Genomic DNA, 9,282 nt, shown 5'->3' on the forward strand with positions numbered 1-9,282 from the left:
AGAGACACTATCAGACTACAAATAAAAGATAATGGAGGCCAAGTAAACACTGAGTGGACTGAGACTATTCCAAGTCGGCAGCTTTATCACATCCACACACAAACACACGGGCAGATGTAGAGATTTCCTTTAAGGGCTTTTCGAATCACACCAAGAACATATTTTTCCACTTAGCCTTTGTGGCATCCAGCGCTGCAGATACTTTCACTTCTAAGTCAAACAAACGTCTCTGAGATTTCTTCCAAAAACAACAGACCTAAATGGGAAATCATATTTGCAGCAAAAAAATGACATTTGAAAAGTCGAGAGCAACGTCTCTTTTCAGAGGAAGTGTTATTCAGAAAGATCCACACACCTCACAAAGGACTTTATCAGAATAAACTCACATTATTTGCTGAAATCACATGCTGCCGTTGAGTTTTTCAGATTGAACCACACGCTGGGCTCCACTCACTCCACTCTGCTCAGATGGAAGCAGAAATAACAGCAACAGATACTTTGGCAAATAAATCCAAGACATCTACTGTACGTGGCAATAAATGGATAATTTGGAACATTGTGTTAGCTGATCTACATTATATCCATCCAACAAGTGCTTAACTTAAGCTAAACAACGAGTAGGTTGTTTACCGCATCTTTATAAACCAATGCAACCAGACCACCCTGCAGTGATAACTGATCCCTTTGGCCAAGCCAAACAAATGTGTTAAATTTAGGTTGAGAAAGGAGAAACCAGTGCTTTCAGACTATATATTGGAAAACAATCATCTAATTTTCAGGGTTATCATAAGAGTTTTGATTAAGTTGAGACATTTTAAATTTCATGAGCGAATCTGTCTGTTTCCTCTGGTCGCCGCTAAAACTCCCTTCACTTTTAACACAAACAAACCTTTACTGGTTGTGCACCCGTTTCACAAAAATCACATTCATTCTGCCTGACTGCTGCCTACCTGGTCGGTATTAACACAAATGCAGCAAGTCACCTAACAGAGAAGATATGAGCCTGAACAAATAGGTAACGCAAATTTTCTTCTGCTGTCGAGTCGACATACATATTGTTTTTCATGGTATGTGTCAATTAACCACATTGAAGAAATATTTTTAATTCTATATCATAAAGTCACATTTTGCACAATAATACGAGTAAAGAGCACAAGTCAAAATTGTCAGCTCTAACAGGCGTGTGGTCATGGCAATGTACACTAACAAACAAAATCCCACCCATCACAGATCGATTATCTACGAAAACAGCAGATACAACAACTTACACAAACAGGTGAGGTCTAGACATCTGTGAAACGTGTTTGTTTTTGTTCCACTAATCGTGTTTCCATGTTGTTGCAACAGTTCAGTAAAGGCTGTTTTCTTTTTCATCACTACCTGCACAAAGCACAGGTACATCAAGAAATGGCTTAGCTGGCCTTATCGCCCCGAGATCAGCGGTCAACCTTCCTCCTGCTCGTGCGGCTAAATGGGATCACATCCCTGCAGCCCGGCTCTAAAGTCCCCTGGAAGAGTCTGAAACCGGAGAGTCGGTGGAGGCTTTCATAGCAACAGCTTGTTCGCAAAACCTTTGGCCTTGTATGTGTATCAAGGATAGATGATGTACTGTATCTATTCTAGACAAAAGGAAACTATTGGACCATTATATGAGGAGCCCAGAGTGTCACTGTAACCCTGGTGGGCCGGCGGCTTCAGAGAATTAGTTATGGCCTGTCAGGTCCCTGGAAGCTGCTTTAAATGGACTTGTCAATGGGAAAACACATAAACATTTATATTGCTTAGGGCTGAAATATGGAAAGCAATGAGCCTTTCATAAACCCAATTGCTCTCCTAGTGTTGAGTCATCACACACATTAATGACAATTTCAATACCTTCATTAGCACACACACACACACACACACACACACACACACACACACACACACACACACACACACACACACTGACAGTGAGTGCAATAGCAGCAGCTCTTATATTTCCAACCCTAATTGTAATGGGTGATGTGACTCGTGGCTGTTTAGCGTTATTGACCACAGCTAAAGACACACTGTTTGTTTAAGTCATCATTAACAAAGCCTTCAATAAGGGCCAGTGGCGGCAAGTGTAACAGTGATTAGTGTGTGTGTGTGTGAGTGTGTGTGTGCCTGAATAACAGCATGAAAGAGAGTGTGTTTCTGCATGCGAGTCAGTACTTAAAGCACACACACACACACACACACACACACACACACACACAGGTCTGTCTCTATGGCTGTTTAAAGGAGCGTCTGGTTGTCTGAGCGAAGAAGAAGAGGAGACATGTCAATCATCTGCGATACAGACAATTAGTGTTAAGGTAGGAACTTAACATGCACGGGACATATTCTGTATTAGAAATGGATAACGTCAAGTTGGATATGACAGATGGGACCCAGTGTATTGGATTACATACACGGGCCTCAGTAAAAACTGATCAATACCTGAGTGGTTTTATATGGAGGATCTTGAGCTGAATTGATCCAGTGACATTGGACACGCGATGCATTAAAGTTTTAGCATTATTATTATTATGGAAAATATGGAGACAACGCTAGTGGCCACATTGTCAGGATTTTATGGTGTAAAAAATGTTTATGGCAAAAAGATCAGACATGCTTTTTAAATCAAAAATAATCATACACAGTACACAAATACAGCCAATGTGTCAACAAAAACTACTTCCCTCCTTTAAACCAGGCTCTATAACACACAGCCGACACTGTTGCCAGGTTTGGCACTTCTCCACTAACTTGTATTTAGCTCTGCAGGGCTGTGATCATGTGTGCTACGGTCTCTATCATTTGCATGGTTTACAACAACAAAAAGGTTTGGGCTCTATTCCAACACGTCCGTCCGACATCCGTCCGTCCTGTCAGGCGAGGGGTATGATTGAGTTTGGCGCAGGGCTCAGAGTTCAGTAGCTCAGTTTGACACGCATTGACTCAGAAGTGATGACTCAAAACCTAAATGTCCTTTCACCTCATTACAACCACGTTGTTCAGACTTATTTTTCTAATTCCAATTATCATTCTGTCATGGCTCTGTAATAAAAAGACATCTGTCCACAGTGAAACCTTTTAACTTTTAATTTAAGGTTATTTAAAATACTTTAATTTATTTAATAACGATTATCAAATTTTCATCATTATAACTGCGGTTTTGAGTTTGACCAATTCAACTGATAAAAGAAATGACGGGGGTGAATAATTTTCCTGGCACTCTGATTGGACAGAATTTAGTCATTTCAACCGATAATATATGTACATGGCAGATATGTACATATAAAATACTTATACTCAAAGTTTGTCAGTCTGTGTTGATATCATATACCTATCAGTCAAACACCAGGGTGTAAAGACAGCTCAAAATTAATGAGTTATTAAAATGATATAAAGTATAAGCATATAGATTTTTTTTTACATCTTGTTTTAATTAACTTGCATAATATATATCTAATCTAACACATTATATACTTTTTTTTATATATACCTATGTACAGTACATGCTATAAACTCATGTCTTCAATTATCCACAGGATGATGATAATAATATAATTGATGTATATGGAAGACAACATCACTCTTGATATAGACACAGTATGTCATATATTACAGCTACAAAAACAGTCCAATCAGAGTTCTATTGTCAAGATTAACATCATGGACATGATTGTTTCACAGCTGCTCGGCTACATCCATGACAAACAGAAACAGAATCGGGAACAGTGAGATCTATGCAGATGTACAGGTGGCTGTATGTTGCCCAATATCAACATTTTATTCAATGGTTCTTGCACTTAGCAACCACATTCACTGCTATCATAGGTTAAAAAGGGGGGGTAGGGTTTCAGCAGCTGTTTGCACTTAGTATGGCAACCATTAACCCTGACATTGTTATGCAGATGACACCACTGTTTGACTGAGTGAGCTGCTTCGTCATTCGGTAAATAGGAACAAAAGAGACAGAATATATAAAGTAAACTACTATGACATTAGCGGTTCACACAGAGAAAACACTGAGCTCTTCTGATCGACTGTTTCCCACCAACACCCTCAGGTTCAGGTGTTCGATTTGTCTTCGTACCTTTGACTTTTTATTATTTTCTAACTCAGCCGTTCATCTCTCGGTTGTGATGATTCAGCAGCAGAGGATCGGGTTCACCTGAGCCCTGGAAGTGCTCCAACTCTCCGCCAAGTAGTGTTGTCTTAACGGAAAACGAACAGGACTTCAACTTCGAGATCAATGGATGCCTGAAATAGCTCCTCCTCCCTTCCCCCTTCCTCCTCCTCCTCCTCCTCCTCTGCCACCACACAGTTAAGTTACATCATAAAAAAAACTCCCCATCTCTGCTGTGTCCTCACTCACACCGTGTTTTTTTTTGCCCCATGAACTCCTCCACCCTGATCATTCTTTCAGCCTCTTCGCTTCCTCCATCATTATTCTTCTTCTCCCTCTCCATGTCCCAGTTCTCTCTCCATTGCTGCGCTCTCCTTTCCCTCCCTCCTTCCTTCCCTCCCTCCCTCTCTCCGTCTCCCTCCTTCCCTCTGTCGCCTCAGGAAGAATTCAGCACCAACTGACAGTCTGATTTAGTTCCAATACCAACCTCCCATCTCTCTTTCTCTCCCTCTGTCTCTCCCCCCTCCACTTCTCTCTAGAGAGAGGGTGTCACACATAAATCTCTGCTGTAGCCATCTATTACCTTCTACATTCGAGCCCTGACCTAATTCCTCCCCGTCTCCAATGTGTCAGTAGGTGCAGGATATAGTGGCCCCGATGTAGTCCATCTCCCTCTCTCTAATCCCAACTAAGTCTCTTCAGTGTTTTATGGTTAATAATTTTACTAACACTATCTCATATTACCTCACACCACTAATGTAATAAGATAAATTGCCCATATATAGTTCACTTTATTTCCCCAATCACCTTTTTTTCCCCCCCCTCCCTCTCTCCCTCCCCCTCTGGAGGTATTCAGAAGCAAGTGTCTGAGTATGTGTGTGTGTGTGTGTGTGTGAGATGATGACTATTTCAAGTATCTCCTTCACTCTTATTGAAATTTATTGCATAAGTACTTTAGTTTAGCAGCGTGATAGAAGGGACAACTTCACCCATTTTTCACAGGTCTTTATCAGTTCCTCAGGAGATCCAGATTTATTCAACTTTTCCCGCCCTCCATTGGGCCTGAAGCCAAATTTACCTCTGGTATTAGTCACTGATAAGAATCTATTTCCACCGCAGGATTGCCAGCGCAGTCATAGTCACCGATGTGCTGACACGGGGGCGTTGTTAGCGCCCCTGGTTTCCCTGAGAAAACGGCTCATTTGGGGCCCCTCAAGCACAAAACAAATATTGTCAGGTCTGGAAACCCTGAGCGGGATATTTTGGCCCCATGCTGCTCAGAGAGGTGCCTGATGAAGCTGAGCTGATAACAGCTGTGTTCTCTAGTGCTGACTTTTATTGTACTTCAGAGACTGGATATACACAGACTACTACAATTCTAGTTAATTAGGCAATTCATTTTAATTAACAACTAATCATCCGTTAATCAGAGGAGTGTGGTGGCTCAGCGGTTCACACTGTCCCGTCACAGAGTAAAGACCGCTATCTTAGTGTTTTTATTATTATTGTTAAAGGGATAGTTCAACATTGTGGCAAATCGGCCCATTGCCATAATCCCTAGTCATGGCAGTTTGTTACCTTTAATTGTCGCTACAAGCTATTTTTAGAATGGCGGAACAGAGCCGCGAGCTGCTCAGAGCTACTGTATGCTACGGAGGATCATGGGATTTCTTGGTTTCTCTCATCAAACTCATCAAATACACAATCCAACAACTCCAAAACGCTCTCGTGGACAAGTTGTGACCTGCACATTCACCACGCTATGAGATAATAACAGAACGTAATGAGACCGAGTTGTTTTAGAGGTAAATTCATGCAAAACAGCTGATGCGCGTTGCCTTCAGGTGCAGTTTTCCGACAAGGAGTCTCTGCATTTGCCTCGAAACAACTCGGTCTCATTACGTTCTGTTATTATCTCATAGCGTGGTGAATGTGCAGGTCACAACTTGTCCACGAGAGCGTTTTGGAGTTGTTGGATTGTGTATTTGATGAGTTTGATGAGAGAAACCAAGAAATCCCATGAGCCTCCGTAGCGTAGCTCTGAGAAGCTTGCCGCTCTTGCACCGACAATTAAAGGTAACAAACCTACTGCTGTGACTATAGGGATAGAGGCATTGGGCCAATTTGCCAAAATGTTGAACTATCCCTTTAATGTTTGTTTTTTTTGTTTGTTTGTTTGTTTTTTTAGGGATTTTGTTTTTGCGTTTGTTCTGGAGAGACACACTAAAGTCAGAGAGAGAGAGTTGTGTTATGTTTACCACAGTGCATTACAATGTGTCCCCACATTAATGCCACTAACTCATCATTGTGTTCTCCGCTCCAGAGTTGTGGGGTCATCTCTGTCCAGATTTCCATCATATCTCACCAAACTTGTCTCACTGCTGCTCATCTTTAGTCATTATCTCACATCACAATATCCTCTGCAGGGCAGAGTTGAAAAACAAAGCCTCCATGTTTTGTTTTGTTTTTCTGCTCCAGCCCTATGGAAGTCTGCAGACTGAATGACTCCTTTGTCAACTGTCTCTTTGTATTATTTATGTTCATAATTTCCTCTGCTCTTTCCTTATTATAGCCTTCATAATACTTGTTTTTTCTCATTCCAGTAATCTTTTTTTGTGAGCCTGAAGTCGTATTGGTTGTGTGGCCCTGAGAGCTTCCATGCAAACAGACAAACACAAGCAATTCAAGAAAACATCTTTATCAATGTGCTCACAATGCGCAGCCTTGAGAACAAAAAGCTAAAAACTGAGAGTACACAACCAAATATTTATGTACTAAATCTGCCTGTGTGTTAGCTATGAAATGGATGGATAGACAGACGGCTGGTTTTTCCCATTAATGTGATGATTTGGTGACAGTTGTTCGACATTTGCCTGTATTTTTTTGTTTGTTTGTTTGTTTGTGTGTGTGTGAGCTCTTGTCTACTGTACTCCAAGGGTTTAGTTTAATACACTCAATGATCCAACAAGGGGGTTGTTGCAGTCTGTCCATCACGATGTGGATAAAATGACACGTAACGTCAACAACAAACATATAAAAGCTTTAAAGCCAGGATTTGTTGCATGAATACTGCACTAAATTGAACTATTGCTGTGTCGATCTCATGTACAGTGTAAATGGTTTAGCTCACAAAAAACTGAGCTAGAGCCCAATGTGTGGATAGACATGTTTATATAGCTTGGTGGATCTTTAGGGGTGAGGAGGGCTGCATTTATCCTCTCCAAATTTCTCTTTTCAGATGGGCAATTATTTCTTAAGTGCCCTACAAAGGGATCCCATCAGAGGCAGGAGCCAGAGGGGACCACGCTGAAATGAAATGATCAGTCTCCGTCTACAGTCTCTGCACCGTGTTGGTTTTTGGTAGATGGCAAACTGGACTCACAGTGTCCTCAGCAATAAAAAAAAAAAAGTTGACCTGAAGGTGATTTGAAACATGTGGGCCAATAAACGGGACTGAAGGGATTCAGTTACTGTCCTGAATCGTTTTTCTTGTTGTCGTTAACTTCTGCTTTTTCTTTCCTTTATCCACACAGCAGTAGCCTAGCTATTCACTGTTTGCACTCAGAGAGCAACAAGCATTGAAAACTGCAGGGATGGGCTGCCTGCTGTGCCCTAAAATGCAACAGTGAATGAAGTTTTACCAACCATCATCTGAAAATGCATTTATTTTCCTTTTTTTCCTCCCATTTTTCCCCGACTGAATATTTAATGCCTTTCAGTGTTCCTTTTCCATGTTAAACAGCCAACTATATATTGTCATTTTATTTATTTGAGTTTTCTGCTGGGGTCAATTACAATAATGGATTATTAACTCTTGACTTTGAATTAATGGATATGCAACATGTTAGATGTTTGTATGTTTTGTATTTGAAACTGTGGAGTATGAAGCATGAAACACAAACCACTATACTCACAAGTAGCTAATAGTTTACATTGAGTAGGCCCATTGTGTTTACATGAAGTTACACTTCTCTGGGTATTGTTCTAATGTTTTTTCTGCCACATAATGCATCTCCTCAAGATTATTTTTTGCTGAGAGTGTTGTTGTTTTCCTTTTACAAGTTGTTATGAAACATCCTCTGAGCAGTTTGGAAGCTGCAGTGAGCTGCTAATGGAAACTGATGGGCTGCAGTTAACTTGTAAGCATGCTAACTTCTTATTACATCTGGAGAATATATGTGATAGAAACCAGAGTTAACATTGGTGTGGGTTTCCACTGCCACAGCTCTCCACAGGAATAAAATCTGATGCATAACAGAGTCTACCATGTTAGCTGAGCAGAAATAGCAAAACCTTGAATAACCACGAACCGCTTGCTGGTTCACTGAAGGTGCCTAAAGTGTGAAATATTATGTTCATTTTTCCCAAATCAAAGAAGACTTACTGAAAAACATGAAGTAGGCTACCAGCAGAACCAGAACAACCATGGTGATCCATACCTGTCAGAAGATCTCAGTGTTGATCCTCTCTTGAGTCATCCATTTTTCATATTCCTTTAGTCCAAATGGGTCCATGGAAGCAAAAATCAAAAGGATATTTCCCCCCCAAAAAAGTAATCCAACGAGTGTCATGAGTCCACCATCAACTTCTGAGCCAGCTCTCCCTCACTTTCCAATCACTTTTCTCTTCCCTGCTGCACCTGTATCAGGTGTAGCTTCAAAATGGCGGGTCCCTCGTAAACATCCAATTAGATTTCCCTCTCGGAGCGTCGGGGGATGACGGCGAGCGTCACGACGTCATAACACGGTCTCTTCTCTTTTTTTCCGCGTTTCTGCGAAAATTCGATTCTGTGATTGACGTCTCTGCTGACCAATCAGAGCGACGTAAAGGGGGCGGGCACTTCAGAACAACAGCCAATCACTGTTTTTCCACCTCTCAGCCTGAGCTGAGGGACACAAACAAGACTCAGCTCTGTTTTAAATGGTCTCATAAGGTTTTTGTTATAAGGCATCAAAATCAAAATCCTCCAGTAGGCTATGTGTTCTGTTGTTTCATATTTAACACAGCACATTTCTCAAAATGTTCCTTTTAGAGAGGTTTATAAACATCTGTCAACAATGAACTATAAAGGACTGTTATACTAGGCTACACTACTAAGCCAAGAGGCCTTGAAGCTGCACAGAGGAGGTTTTGACAACATGTAG

Source organism: Trachurus trachurus (assembly GCF_905171665.1).
Source record: "Trachurus trachurus genome assembly, chromosome: 21".
Lineage (NCBI taxonomy): Eukaryota > Metazoa > Chordata > Actinopteri > Carangiformes > Carangidae > Trachurus > Trachurus trachurus.